The 12,675-nt window shown below is 40.6% G+C and overlaps 1 protein-coding gene and 1 non-coding gene across 6 annotated transcripts in view; one reads left to right on the forward strand and one right to left on the reverse strand.

Moving 5' to 3' along the window:
• The first annotated feature begins 217 nt into the window (after positions 1-217).
• ESR2 (estrogen receptor 2) overlaps positions 218-12,675 on the forward strand; it is a 64,975-nt gene continuing 52,517 nt past the window's right edge. For 2 of the 5 annotated variants that reach the window (XR_015134184.1, XM_086320348.1), the window contains exon 1: positions 406-555. The gene's annotated coding sequence lies outside the window, so the exon portion shown is untranslated. Of the gene's footprint in view, positions 556-12,675 lie in introns of all 5 variants that reach the window. The other 3 variants (XM_086320347.1, XM_086320349.1, XM_086320350.1) reach the window with 3 other exon arrangements.
• LOC147364195 (U6 spliceosomal RNA) lies at positions 12,238-12,341 on the reverse strand. Its single transcript, XR_015135674.1, has one exon. It is a non-coding gene; the product is annotated as a U6 spliceosomal RNA (small nuclear RNA).

The raw sequence follows: 12,675 nt of genomic DNA on the forward strand, positions 1-12,675 counted from the left end.
CTGAGAGTGACAGTGAGGCGCTGGACGGTGACAGCCCCTGCCCTGGGGCTTCCTACTTCGCTCGGGTGAGAGTGGATGGCCAGGCAGGCAGCCCGGGTCCTCCTGCGATCTCCTGGCCGCAGGCTAGGTGGTCACGTGGGCTTTCGGCATCTCCATCCCTCCCCGCCCCCCCGCCGCCTCGAGCCTATAAGAGGAAGGAGAGGCTCCTAATTAAGTCGTTTGTGATCTTTGCAGTGTGTCGGACTGCTGGCCCTTCGGATACCCACTCCCTGGCTCCTGCTGCTAGGCCGCTGGGAGCGCGGAGGCTTCGAGAGACGCCTCTGGAAACTTGCAGAGCAGATAAGGGGCGGCGGGAGCCCGACCATAGTGGAACCATCCTGGGCTGCGACTGGCATCCGGTGCTGTGGGTGCAGGCGGGCGTTTGGGGTCTGGGCTGCGCTGCGTGCGCTCGCTCCCCGTTTGCGGGGTGCCCCAGCCGCGGGCGGGGCACAGAACTAGTCCGGGGGAAGCACGTGCCGCGGGTTAGTGACTGCTAGGTTGGTGTGCACAAGGAAGGTAAGTGCCTCTTCTCTCCAGCTGTGATTTGATTGTCTGATTTAATGTTTGAAATCCAACGGTGGGAAAACAGTAATATTGAAAACAATAAAAGACACCCCCTAATCCGCCCCCCCCCCCAAAAAAAAACTGCTGGAAACAGACATTTCATGTTTTGACTAAATGTTTTCATTCAAGAGGCTGGCGTATTAACTAATGAGTTTGTGCCTGTAAGCTCCGGGTTCATTGTGCTAATAGACGTTTTCGAAGGGAAAAAAAACAAAAAACAAAAAAAAAAAAACCTCTATATTCTCTAGGGATTTCCCGACCGTAGATGAAATGGTGACAGGAAAGTTGACCAGGGCACTTCATGCTTGAGTTTTGTGGGCCTGGGAAGACGTGCATGTATCACGCAGATAGCTAGTATTTTTAAATATATTTAACTGGGAAACCAGAAAAGCAGAGTTAACTTCTTTCCTGGCGGATCGATCGAGATTGAGATCACCTGGACTGTTTTATGTGCTGACCCGGAACCCCGCCACTGTTCTCTTAACACGTTTCTCAGTTCCTGCCTAATTAATATTGGATATTAAATTAAGTCAAGGGAATATTATTTTTGTGAAAAACAAAACTTTGGACTTGGGTGAATATTTAGGAAAATAAGGTTGACTCAGTTTTACTAGCTTCATAAAAAGCAACTTTGTGCTTTGTGTTAGCACACAACACTTTTGAGTAAAATTGTATTGTTAGGTTTCTAGTATTTACATGGGCATTCCATTGGGAATTTTTATTTTTGTTCTAAGTTTCCAGACTCACAGTGGCTGATTTCCTTTGTGTGGGGGGAAAGAGGCTTGTTATTTAAAAAGTGAACATGTGGAAAGATTTGTGCTGTGAGTATTGTAAAAAGTAAATGTACTGTGACCATGAAAAGAACATTACACACTTATTCTTTGGCTCTTGTCTTTGTCCTGCAGAAAAACCTATGTTTCTGCCTACATTCTAGAAGAGGGGGAAATGTTTGGATTGTTTATCAACAGGTGGTAAAGCATAAAACTTAGGATTCCATTTTATGTTCAAGCCTTTTTTTTTTTTTTAATTTGAGTTACTGAACCATTTTTATTTCAAAAGTTGCCAGTCTCCTGTAACATTTAAGACATACAAGTCTCTGAAGTCAATTTAAAAAACGTTTAGGACATCTTTCATAGAGGGACACAAATGAATCATATCATCATTTACATTTCTCAATTTATTTATAAAATGGAATACATAGATTCAACCCTTCAAAATATAATCAGCACTTGATATGTCTATTTTTAAGAATATTACACTACAGTTTTCTACACATGTGTATCCAACAGGTGACTCAAGATACATCTTTTAATAATTTAAAATCATGTTTTGAATCATTTTACATAATATCTATAAATAATAAAATAATAGGATACTGAAGGCTGAACTTGAACTATTTACTGGCATGTTTTTTGGTAATTACATTTAGAATCCTTGAGAAATGTGTACTTGAATTTTAGACTTCATCATTCAGCACCAAGCACACTATTTTAGACATATAGCATTTTTGAAAAGTCAAGCTTATTGCAGTATAATTTACATAGAGTAAAATCTGACCTCTTCAGGTATATCACACTCTGAATCTTGACAGTTGCACACGGTCATATAATCCCCTCCATGATCAAGGCATGGAACCCTTCCATCAACCCCAGAAGTGCCCTTTCTAGTTGACCCTCTCCTCTCAACCCCAACCCCTGGAAATCACTGTCTGTTTGCTGACTATATCGTGTTACTCTTTAATATATTCTTACTCAGAAATAATTGTTGTCCTTTTCTCAAAAGAAAACCTCAGTTCCCCTCCTTTTTTGAGGATGAGCCACATTGTAATATTTTTGTTTTAATCCTGTCCCCTTGGGATAAATTGAAGCAAAGACAAAACTATTTTGAAAATGGGAAACCAGAGACACGTTAAATTTATATTGGGCTAGTAGATTTAATTCTTAGCAAATTCAGATCCCATTGTGGTATAAGCCTTTGGTTATAGTGTGCATCATTCGTTATTCTGAACTGAAAAACAAGGCTATTTAAAATACATTTATTACTTATGTAATATATAATGTAATTATATATAATGTAATATATAATGTAATTAATAGAATATATAGTTTTTTATAATCTTGCCTTTAAGAGATACTTTTTTATATTTGAGATTAAGAAAGTTACTTGAAATTACATATTATCAAATAATGAAAAGCATAAGAAGAATTGCAAATGACAATTTGTAGTCATTTAAAATAAAATATAGAGTGATTGAGACTACATAGGTTAAAATATTTAATAATCTTCTTAATAGGGGCTAAGGTCCGTGTCTAATTTATTTGTAGATGTCAGTTTTTTTCTTTTCTTTGCCCATGTCGTGAAATCTAGATTTCTCTGTAGGACATAGATATAAAATCTTTTATAAACCAATATTTGTTTCCTGTTTAATACATTATTCATATCAGTAAGCAGGAGCCTGTAATCGCTAGGCACTCCTAATAAAGGTACGTCAGATTGATGTCGTTTTCCTTTTTCCTTGGTGTTGTGAAAAACAAGAGCCTGTCTTTTAAATATGCATACAACTTACCTTTCAGAGAACTACAGTGACAGTAACTAGCGTACGCAGACTGGCAAGTTTATGAAGCACCAGCAAACTGGATAGTTGGCATTTCTGACTGGAACCGTTACAGCTCTTGATAATAGCTAAGGGCTTTACAAAGGGACTCTTTTGCAGGTGTACTTGAGAGAGGACAGAAGAATGAGGGTCACCTGGGAAGACAAATTACTGGACTCATACTTCCACAAGGCAGGACTGCGGTTTTGTTGATGAATGTTTTGTGTTCTACTGTCGAACCCCGGACTGGCAGGAGAGTTGAATGTGCTCAACTCTGCAAGGGCATGTCCTTTTGAATATCTTCACCCACAGCTCTCCTCCACCCTCCTCCAAATATTTTAATATGGTTCGGTTTCCTAAAAGTGGAGCATTGTCACTGACAGTTGGTATTGGGAAGGAGCAAATACTTGATGATGAAAGAGAAGATTGATGGGCTTGCCCTGCACAGCCCCACCCCTACCCTTACAGTGTTATAACCATGGGGCTGAGGCTTTGTCCTCTTCCTGTATTCAAGCCCTAAAAATCCTATCTCCTGTCCAGCTCAGTAGGCTACAAGGGAAGTTATTTTTCTCATTTTGGAAAATACCTGTACATGGTCTTAAGAGTTGCATGTGAGTTAATTATTAATGATGATAATGTGATGATTTTAGAGTGCTTTTTATTTTTAATATCAAACTGAGAGCGTTAATATTTTTCTTTGGGAAAGATACATTTAAGGCTAATGGTTGGCAAGTAGCCACCTATACACATCAAGGGCACTTGACACCTAAGACATACTCTTCATCTTTAAATTCCTTCCATTGTCTGCTTTGTGAATGTGAATTTATGACTTATTCAGGCACAGATGTGGGGTGTTAGTGCTGAATGCTTGGACAAGTGTGATGGGCAGACTGGAAAATACAGCATAGGAGCATGTGGTGTTTTGTGTCCCACGCAGGCTACTTGCAGCTCAGCTTTTTGGGCGGTGGCGATGGACTGTCAAGAAGGTAAGAGTAAAATCAGGAGGCAGAAATCTTCAGGGTGGCCAAAAGGGCATCTGAATCTAAATCATCTCGAAATCCTGTCTAACACTCTAAGCATATTCAGTGGCATACCGAAAGACTGAGGGGAACCCATGTGAGGTCCCTGTTTTTACTGAAGATGTGGGAACTCAGGGAGTTTATGTGATTTGTCTAAGGTCACCTGGCCTTCAGGCACAGCTGGGCGTTGGGCCCAGTGTTCTGCTCTGTCCTCTGGACAAGAATATATATAAAAACAGGCCTAGTGGTGACTGCCTTCTGATTTTTTTTTTTTTTTAACCAGGCTTAATAGGCACTTTGATAAAAATCAGTCTACTCTTTCTAGAGTGTCTTTGTGCCATTTCTAGGGCCTGCCCTTTTCTTTGCCAAGGAATCACTGTCAATATTTGGAATTTTAAACCTGTGGCGGATTCATTTTGATATTTGGCAAAACTAATACAATTATGTAAAGTTTAAAAATAAAATAAAATTGGAAGAATGAAAACAGAAAAAAAAAAAAAACTTTTAAAAAGTTAAAATTATTTTTTAGTTTAAGAGCCATAATGCATTCCCCAGCTAGTACGTTAGAACACTGTGTATAATCCCATGTGTACAAAAAGCTTTCGTGCTGGACACAGACATGACCTGAGAGGGCTCCACACAGGTGTGTGTGCTGGAGGAGTGTGAGAGAGAGAACTTTGGGCAGGAGACAAGGGCTGTTCATCATGAAGGATATGGGCCACCTGTTTTAGGCTATGGTGAGGATTTAAAACCAGCATGCAAATAAATGACTACTTATAGATTCGGGATGTCCGGGTACACATTCTTTTGTTGGCCTGGTGAAATTCTACACCTGCCAGGCCCAACAATTAAGGTGTTTAGAGACTGTTTTTCCTTGTTATACCAGAGCTTGAGGTCACAGAGGCAATGCTTCGATGTTCAAACCAATGTGTCAGGACAATCCAGTTGGTACATTGTTGTAGATATGTATTCTTTTGGGAATCCTTTCCTTCAGTCAGTTTATATTCTTGGTTTAGAGCAGAACTGCTTAAATGACCACAGGTTGTTTATTCACTTTTCTAGACCTCCAATGAAGAAGACTTTCCTTTTGCTACCTGTTCTCTTGGGTCTCAGGTCTACTGCAGTGATTTAAATTCATCACCCTTTGTTGTGTCTTTGCTTAAGAAGGAAAAACCCTTTGCATTGGCTACCAAGTTATTAGTTACCCAAAACTCCACTGACAAATAGTTGTCATGTGAATCTGGATAATTTAAAAGATACCCAACCAAAACCCAGCACATCTTCTTAAGCACTGTCCAGCAACCAGCTATCACATGAATTATCATGGTACTGGGGTATGTGTGGAGATCTCAGAGAAGTTGGTGAATATGTATAAAACCCGTATTTTCTAAACCAAGTTGCTGTGCCTGGATGAATCTCCTGGATTCATAGATTCAATAGATTGCCTGGATGAATCTCCTGGCATTTGCTATTTTGCTGTATGCATCTGACAGGTCATTTCAGCATTTCTGGGTCGAGAATGAACATTTCAGTTATAGGTGTAAAAGTTCAATGGGATTGATTCTTTGCTCTTGAGAGAGATGTCATTTTGATTTTAAATGATGTTTTCTCTTTCCAACTGGATAATGGGGAGTATTATTTCAAGTTCATGGGTTTCCTTGCTACTATTCATCACTTTGTGTTAGTAGAAACTTTATGGTTTTAAGAGGCCTAATGAAAGGAAAAGATGGCCTTGGTTTTCTGATAGTTTAGTGGGTTGGCTTTTCTGAGCTACTTAAGCTGAAATGCCAAATACATTTCTTTTGGGCAATGTAAAGTTCAGACAACATGAAAGTCAGCCCAACTTTGATTGGCCAAAATGTTCAGAGAATGATTTTTTTTTTGTTTAAGCAATTTAATTGGTTTTTAAAAGTTGAGTATTACATTGAAGCCTGTTTTCAAATTCTTATTTTAAAATCTGCTTTCCTGCTTAATTTCTTGAATATAATTAGATCTTCATTTGATGATTGAGAGTGTTGAATTTATCCTTAGGTAAGTTTACTGTGAGTAGTGTTCTGTATAAGAAATAGGCTTACCCAGAGGCTCAGCAGTAAAGAATCGGCCTGCCATGCAGGAGATGTGGGTTGGCTCCCTGAGTTGGGAAGATCCTCTGGAGAAGGAAATGGCAACCCATTCCAGAATTCTTGCCTGGGAAATCCCATGGACAGAGAGGAGTCTGGTGGGCTACAGTCCATGGGGTTGCAAATGAGGTGGACATGACTTAATGACTAAATAACTGTATAAGAAAGTTGGGATACTCACCATGGTGATCGCACTAAACTTTGGATATGCTTTTTTTAAATTATTAAATTGTGTAAGCCATCTTGTTTTCTTTTTTTAAGTTTAAGAAATAAATATTTAATACTGTAAATCAACTATGTGCATGCATGCTCAGTCACTTCAGTCATGTCCAACTCTTTGGGACCCTGTGAACTGTAACTCACCAGGCTCCTCTGTCCGTGGAATTTTCCAGGCAAGAATACTGGAGTGGGTTGCCATTTCCTTCTCCATAGGATCTTCCAGACCCAGGGATTGAACCCGTCTCATGTCTTCTGCGTTGGCAGGTGGCTTCTTTACCACTAGCGCCACCTAGGAAGCCCCAGTCAGCTATACTTCAATATTGCTTCCAGAATACAATTTTTATGCATGTTACTTAAGTATTTTGTTCTCAATTGTATACTGTTTAAGTTGTGTTTTAAAATACTTTAAATGTCTGTTGATTAAATAATTGGCCACATAAGATGCTCAATTCAGTTCAGTTGCTCAGTCGTGTCTGACTCTTTGCGACCCATGAACTGCAGCACGCCAGGCCTCCCTGTCCATCACCAACTCCTGGAGTCCACACAAACCCATGTCCATTGAGTTGGTGATACCATCTAACCATCTTATCCTCTGTCATCCCCTTCTCCTCCTGCCCTCAATCTTTCCCAGCATCAGGGTCTTTTCAAATGAGTCAGCTCTTCGCATCAGGTGGCCAAAGTATTGGAGTTTCAGCTTCAACATCAGTCCTACCAATGAACACTCAGGACTGATCTCCTTTAGGATGGACTGGTTGGATCTCCTTGCAGGCCAAGGGACTCTCAAGAGTCCTTTCCAATACCACAGTTCAAAAGCATCAATTCTTCATTCAGTTAAAGGTGCTCAGCTTTCTTTACAGGCCAACTCTCACAGATCATTTAGCAAAAATAACCCACTAAAATACAGTCACTGAGGTGCAGTATGGAAAACATAAGCACAGTGTATGTGTATGTGCAGGTCGATTGAAATGGGAGAAGTGTTTTTAGGGCAAATTGAGGGATAAAAAACCTCCTAACAATACAGTCAATTTTAGAGCTGACATCTAAAGGCTACCAGTGACCTAACTGCCAACTCCTATATTCAGTCACTTGCTCTAACAGGTCATTTCTATGGTTCTATAAATGTTTTCAAGGATCTCTATTAAAGACCTTCCTTGATAGACACAATGTGGTCTAACATCAGTGGAATATTATTCAGCCTTGAAAAAGAAATTCTGACACGTGTGCCAACCTGGGTGAACCTTGAGGACATTAGGCTTGGTGAAATAAGTCAGTCACAAAAGAACAAATACGGTATGATTCCTCGTATGTGAGGTACTAAATAGTTTAAATCTGTACAGACAGATGGAGAAGGAAATGGCAACCCACTCCTGGAGAATCCCATGGATAGAGAGCCTGGCAGGGTACAGTCTGTGGGGTCACAAAGAGTCAGACGTGACTGAAGTGACTACGCACGCACGCACGCACATACAGACAGAAGTAGAATGCTAGTGGCCAAGGAGCTGGGGGACGGAGGAATGGGGAAGTTGTTTAACATGTTTAGAGCCTTAGTTTTGCAAGATGAAGAGTTCTAGAGATTGGTTGCATGACAAAGAGAAAGTATTTTACATTACTGAACTGTAAACTTAGAAATAGTTAAGATAGTAAACTTGATGTGTATTTTACTACAACTTTTTAAAGTTTGGAAATTGCTAGTTTTGACAATAATTCAGTTCAGTTCAGTCACTCAGTCATGTCCGACTCTTTGCAACCCCATGAATCGCAGCACGCCAGGCCTCCCTGTCCATCACCAACTCCCGGAGTTCACTCAAACTCATGTCCATTGAGTCGGTGATGCCATCCAGCCATCTCATCCTCTGTCGTCCCCTTCTCCTCCTGCCCCCAATCCCTCCCAGCATCAGAGTCTCTTCCAATGAGTCAACTCTTCGCATGAGGTGGCCAAAGTATTGGAGTTTCAGCCTTAGCATCATTCCTTCCAAAGAACACCCAGGACTGATCTCCTTTAGAATGGACTGGTTGGATCTCCTTGCAGGCCAAGGGACTCTCAAGAGTCTTCTCCAACACCACAGTTCAAAAGCATCAATTCTTCGGTGCTCAGCTTTCTTCACAGTCCAACTCTCACATCCATACATGACCACTGGACAATAATTAGCATTATGCTTTATCCTTTATATTTTCTTTTAGGAATCAGGGATTGTATACGTTGACTGGGAATCTAAGTAGTTGAAATATGGAATCGTGTACTCATGATTAATAAATACACATAGATATTTTTAAAAATTTCCTTGATCTTGTATTTATCTTCAGCTACCATTCTCTCTCCGGTCCCTTGTGGTCAGTGTTGATTGGAAGTGGTAGCACCTTTGTATTAGTTCCTTATTATTTTACCTGGTCTGCCTGCCTCCTTTACTGGGGACCGTGGCTCCTTGAAGGCAGGGTGTATGTCTCTTGGGATTCCTTTAGATCCTCCGTATCTGCTTAATACCATGCCTACTGAAAGTGCTCCATCTTTAATACTCTTTACTGGCTGAAAGCATATATTTTCTACACATTTCTTCATTTTTCCCTTGTTTTTAATCTGTACCATGTGGGATCTTAGTTCCCTGACCACAGATCAAACCTGTGCTGCCTGCATTGAGAATGTGGAGTCTTAACCACTGGACTGTCAGGGAAGTTTCTTCATATTCTTTTCTTACAATAGATATTTATAGCATTGTATTGGAAGGTGAATAAAATATAGTGTGTGCTTTCAGGGAGCTCAAAACCTAATTGTATGTACTTCTTACTCTCCCACTCCACTGTTACCACTTCCAAGAAGGATTCAGTGTAGTTCTCATCTAATAGGGGTGCTAGTGTGAAAAAAGTGTTAAGGCATAGAATGCCAACCACTTCACAATGTACTTTGTGTATTTCTTATGGATGGGGCAGGTTTTCTGTAGGAAAATGAAGGAGGTTAGAGTGGAATGATGAGTTGGGGCAACATAGTGGAATGCCTTGACTGTTAGAAGAGCATGGCTTAGAAGAGGCTGGTGGGGAGCAGAGCTGCTCAGAGCTGGGTTTTTAAGAATGTTAATCTGGCCCCTCTGGGGCCCTGGAGAGAGCTAATTGGAGTCTAGGAGCAGTGAGGAACCTATTTAAGATGCACAGATAAGAAGTAGCAAGAGCTTGCTCCAATGGTGGCAAAAGACTTACTGGGGGAAAGGCATAATGGAGAGAGAAACTCATGATGACGGGTTTGATGAAAGGCAGCTGGATGAAGGGGAGAAGACAGATAACTGTAATGGGCTTTGTCATTAACACAAATAGGAAATGAGTGGCTTACGGGAGGAAAATGATGAATTTTCCCATGGATATTGTACCAGTTGGTCTTCCCAGGTGGCACTAGTGGTAAAAAAAAACCCCGCCTGCCAATGCTAGAGACGTAAGAGGCTTGGATTCAATCTCTGGGTCAGGAAGATCCCCTGGAGGAGGGCATGGCAACCCACTCCAGCGTTCCTGCCTGGAGAATCCCATGGACAGAGGAACCTGGAGGGCTACAGTCCATAGGGTTGCAAAGAGTTGGACATGATTAGCGATTTAGCCGGAGAAGGCAATGGCACCCTTGTACTCTTGTACTCAAGGCATCCAGTACTCTTCCCTGGAAAATCCCATGGATGGAGGAGCCTTGTAGGCTGCAGTCCATGGGGTCGCTAAGAGTCGAACACGACTGAGCGACTTCACTTTCACTTTTCATGCACTGGAGAAAGAAATGGCAACCCACTCCAGTGTTCTTGTCTGGAGAATCCCAGGGACAGGGGAGCCTGGTGGGCTGCCGTCTATGGGGTTGCACAGAGTCGGACACGACTGAAGCGACTTAGCAGCAGCAGCAATTTAGCATGCATGCATGTATTGTACCATTAGCCAGTGCTCTATAACACGTTGTCATCAAGTTTAGCAGCTTAAAACAACAAACATCTCACATGGTTTCTGAGAGGAATCCAGAAGCAGTTTAGCTAGGATATTGTCCAGGGCTGCAGTCACCTGACCATTAGACTGGGGCTATAGTTCCTTACTGGCTATTGGCAAGAGGCCACTGTAGGGCTACTTGAGTGTCCTCACAATATGGCAGGTAGCTTTCCCACAGAATGAGTGATCCAAGAGAGCAAGCCAGATAGAGGCTGCAGTGCCTTAGTCATGGAAGTGCATGCCATCCATTCTGCCATAATTTATTCTAGAAGGGCGTCACTAAATGCAGGCCATACTCAAAGGGGAGGTTAGGCACCATCTTTTGAAGGGGAGGAGTGTTAAAACTACCACAGATATATTGTTTTGATGACAAATGGAGTGAGCATTCAGAGGAAAATGTCAGGAAGAAGGAATTGGGAGCTTTAGAGAGCCAAGCTGCCTGCATATGGAGGTAGGTGCCAGCTGGAGCTGAAAATACTGAAAATGAAGAACTTCTCTAGGCAAATTTTTTAATGATCTCTCTCAACCAGTCTCATTATTAAAGGTCATTGTTCCCTTCCCCAAAGTATATTATTCCAGATATTTAAACTTTTAAGTTTTCCATTTTTAATTTCTTGTATTGTTTTGTTTTTTCTCCAAGCTTATGAAAAATCTCAGTTACAGAAAAGTTGAAAGACTAGTATAATGTCCATATATTCACTATCTGGAGTCAGTAATTATCAGCATTTTGATTTATTTGCCCACTGTATCTATCCATCTGAATATTTTTCTGAACTACTTATTGAGTGGCATTCTTTGGTAAAGAAGGGTTTCCCCCTCTATCTTGGGAAAAACTACAGGTCCTCTTAAAAAGGCAGAGTACAGGTTTAATTCTTTTCCCCTGATGACTAATTAAGAGAGTGAGGAACTGATGTAACAGTCACTTGCAACGGTAGCAGATGATTTTATTTGAACACCAGTATGGACTCGTAGTCCAAAGCATATGTAATTTTGCTGTTTATTGCCAAGTACCCATGGAAGTTGTGCCATTTTGCATTCTCACCAACAGTGTAGAAGCCAGTCCATGTTTTTTCCGTAACCTTGCCAAGAGAGTCTGTTGTAAAACATTTGAGTTTTTGGCAAACATCAGTGAGAAATGGTATTTTGGTACAGTTTGATTTGTATCTCTTTATTGAACAAAGTTGAACATCTTTTTATGTGTTTTGAGAGCCATTTGCCTTCCTTTTTGTGTGTTCTGTTTGTGTTTTTTGCCTGTTTTCCCAATGAAGTTTGGATTTTTTTTAAAATCTTAGTTTAAGAGCTCTCTCTATATACCAGAGAAATTAGCCCTTTGTTTCTAATATGAGTTGGGAGTATTTTTTTCCAGTTTGTCATTAACGTTTTGAGTTATGGTGTTTTTTTTAAAATTAGTTTTTAGTGGAATATAGTTGATTTACAAGGTTGTGTTAGTTTCTGATGCACAGCAAAGTGGATCAGGTACATAAATACACATTCACCCTTTTGAAAAATTCTATTCCCATGTAAGTCAGTACGGAGTATTGAGTAGAGTTCCCAGTGCTGTACAGCAGGTTCTTATTGCTATCCATTTTATATACAGTAACATACATACATCAGTCCCAGTCTCCTGATTTATCCTCCCCCTTGATAACCGTAAGTTTTCTACGTTGTTGACTCTATTTCTGTTTTGCAAATAGATTCATTTATACCTTTTTTTAGATTCCACATATATGTGTATCATGTAAAAAATATGAAATGCTTCAAAATTTGCATGTCATGCATGCACAGGAGCCATGCTAACCTCTGTATTATTCCAGTTTTTAATATCTATGCCGCCAAAGTGAGCACTGACTTATGCCGTTTTTATGATATGCGGATATTGACTTTCATGAGTTTATGTACTTTTATGCACATCTTTTAATTGCATCTGGATTTTGAGTCATAGTTAAGGTTTCCCCTACACCCGTATTATAAGGGGATTTATCTGTGTTCTCGTCTAGTCTAACCTGTGCAGCCCCTTCTTCCTCCCCCCATTCCTGTCTTACCCCCTCTCTCTTCCTCCTCCCTCTCCTTTCTCTTTCCAAATCTCTGCTAACATTTGGAGTTTATTCTGGCATACATGTCTTTTTCCAATGATTATTCTGTGTTCCAATGTTTTTGTAGCGATTTGAGACATCGCCTT

This window comes from Bos grunniens, chromosome 10, assembly GCF_055505025.1.
Source record: "Bos grunniens cultivar Pamir isolate PY7600 chromosome 10, Bosgru_T2T1.0, whole genome shotgun sequence".
NCBI lineage: Eukaryota > Metazoa > Chordata > Mammalia > Artiodactyla > Bovidae > Bos > Bos grunniens.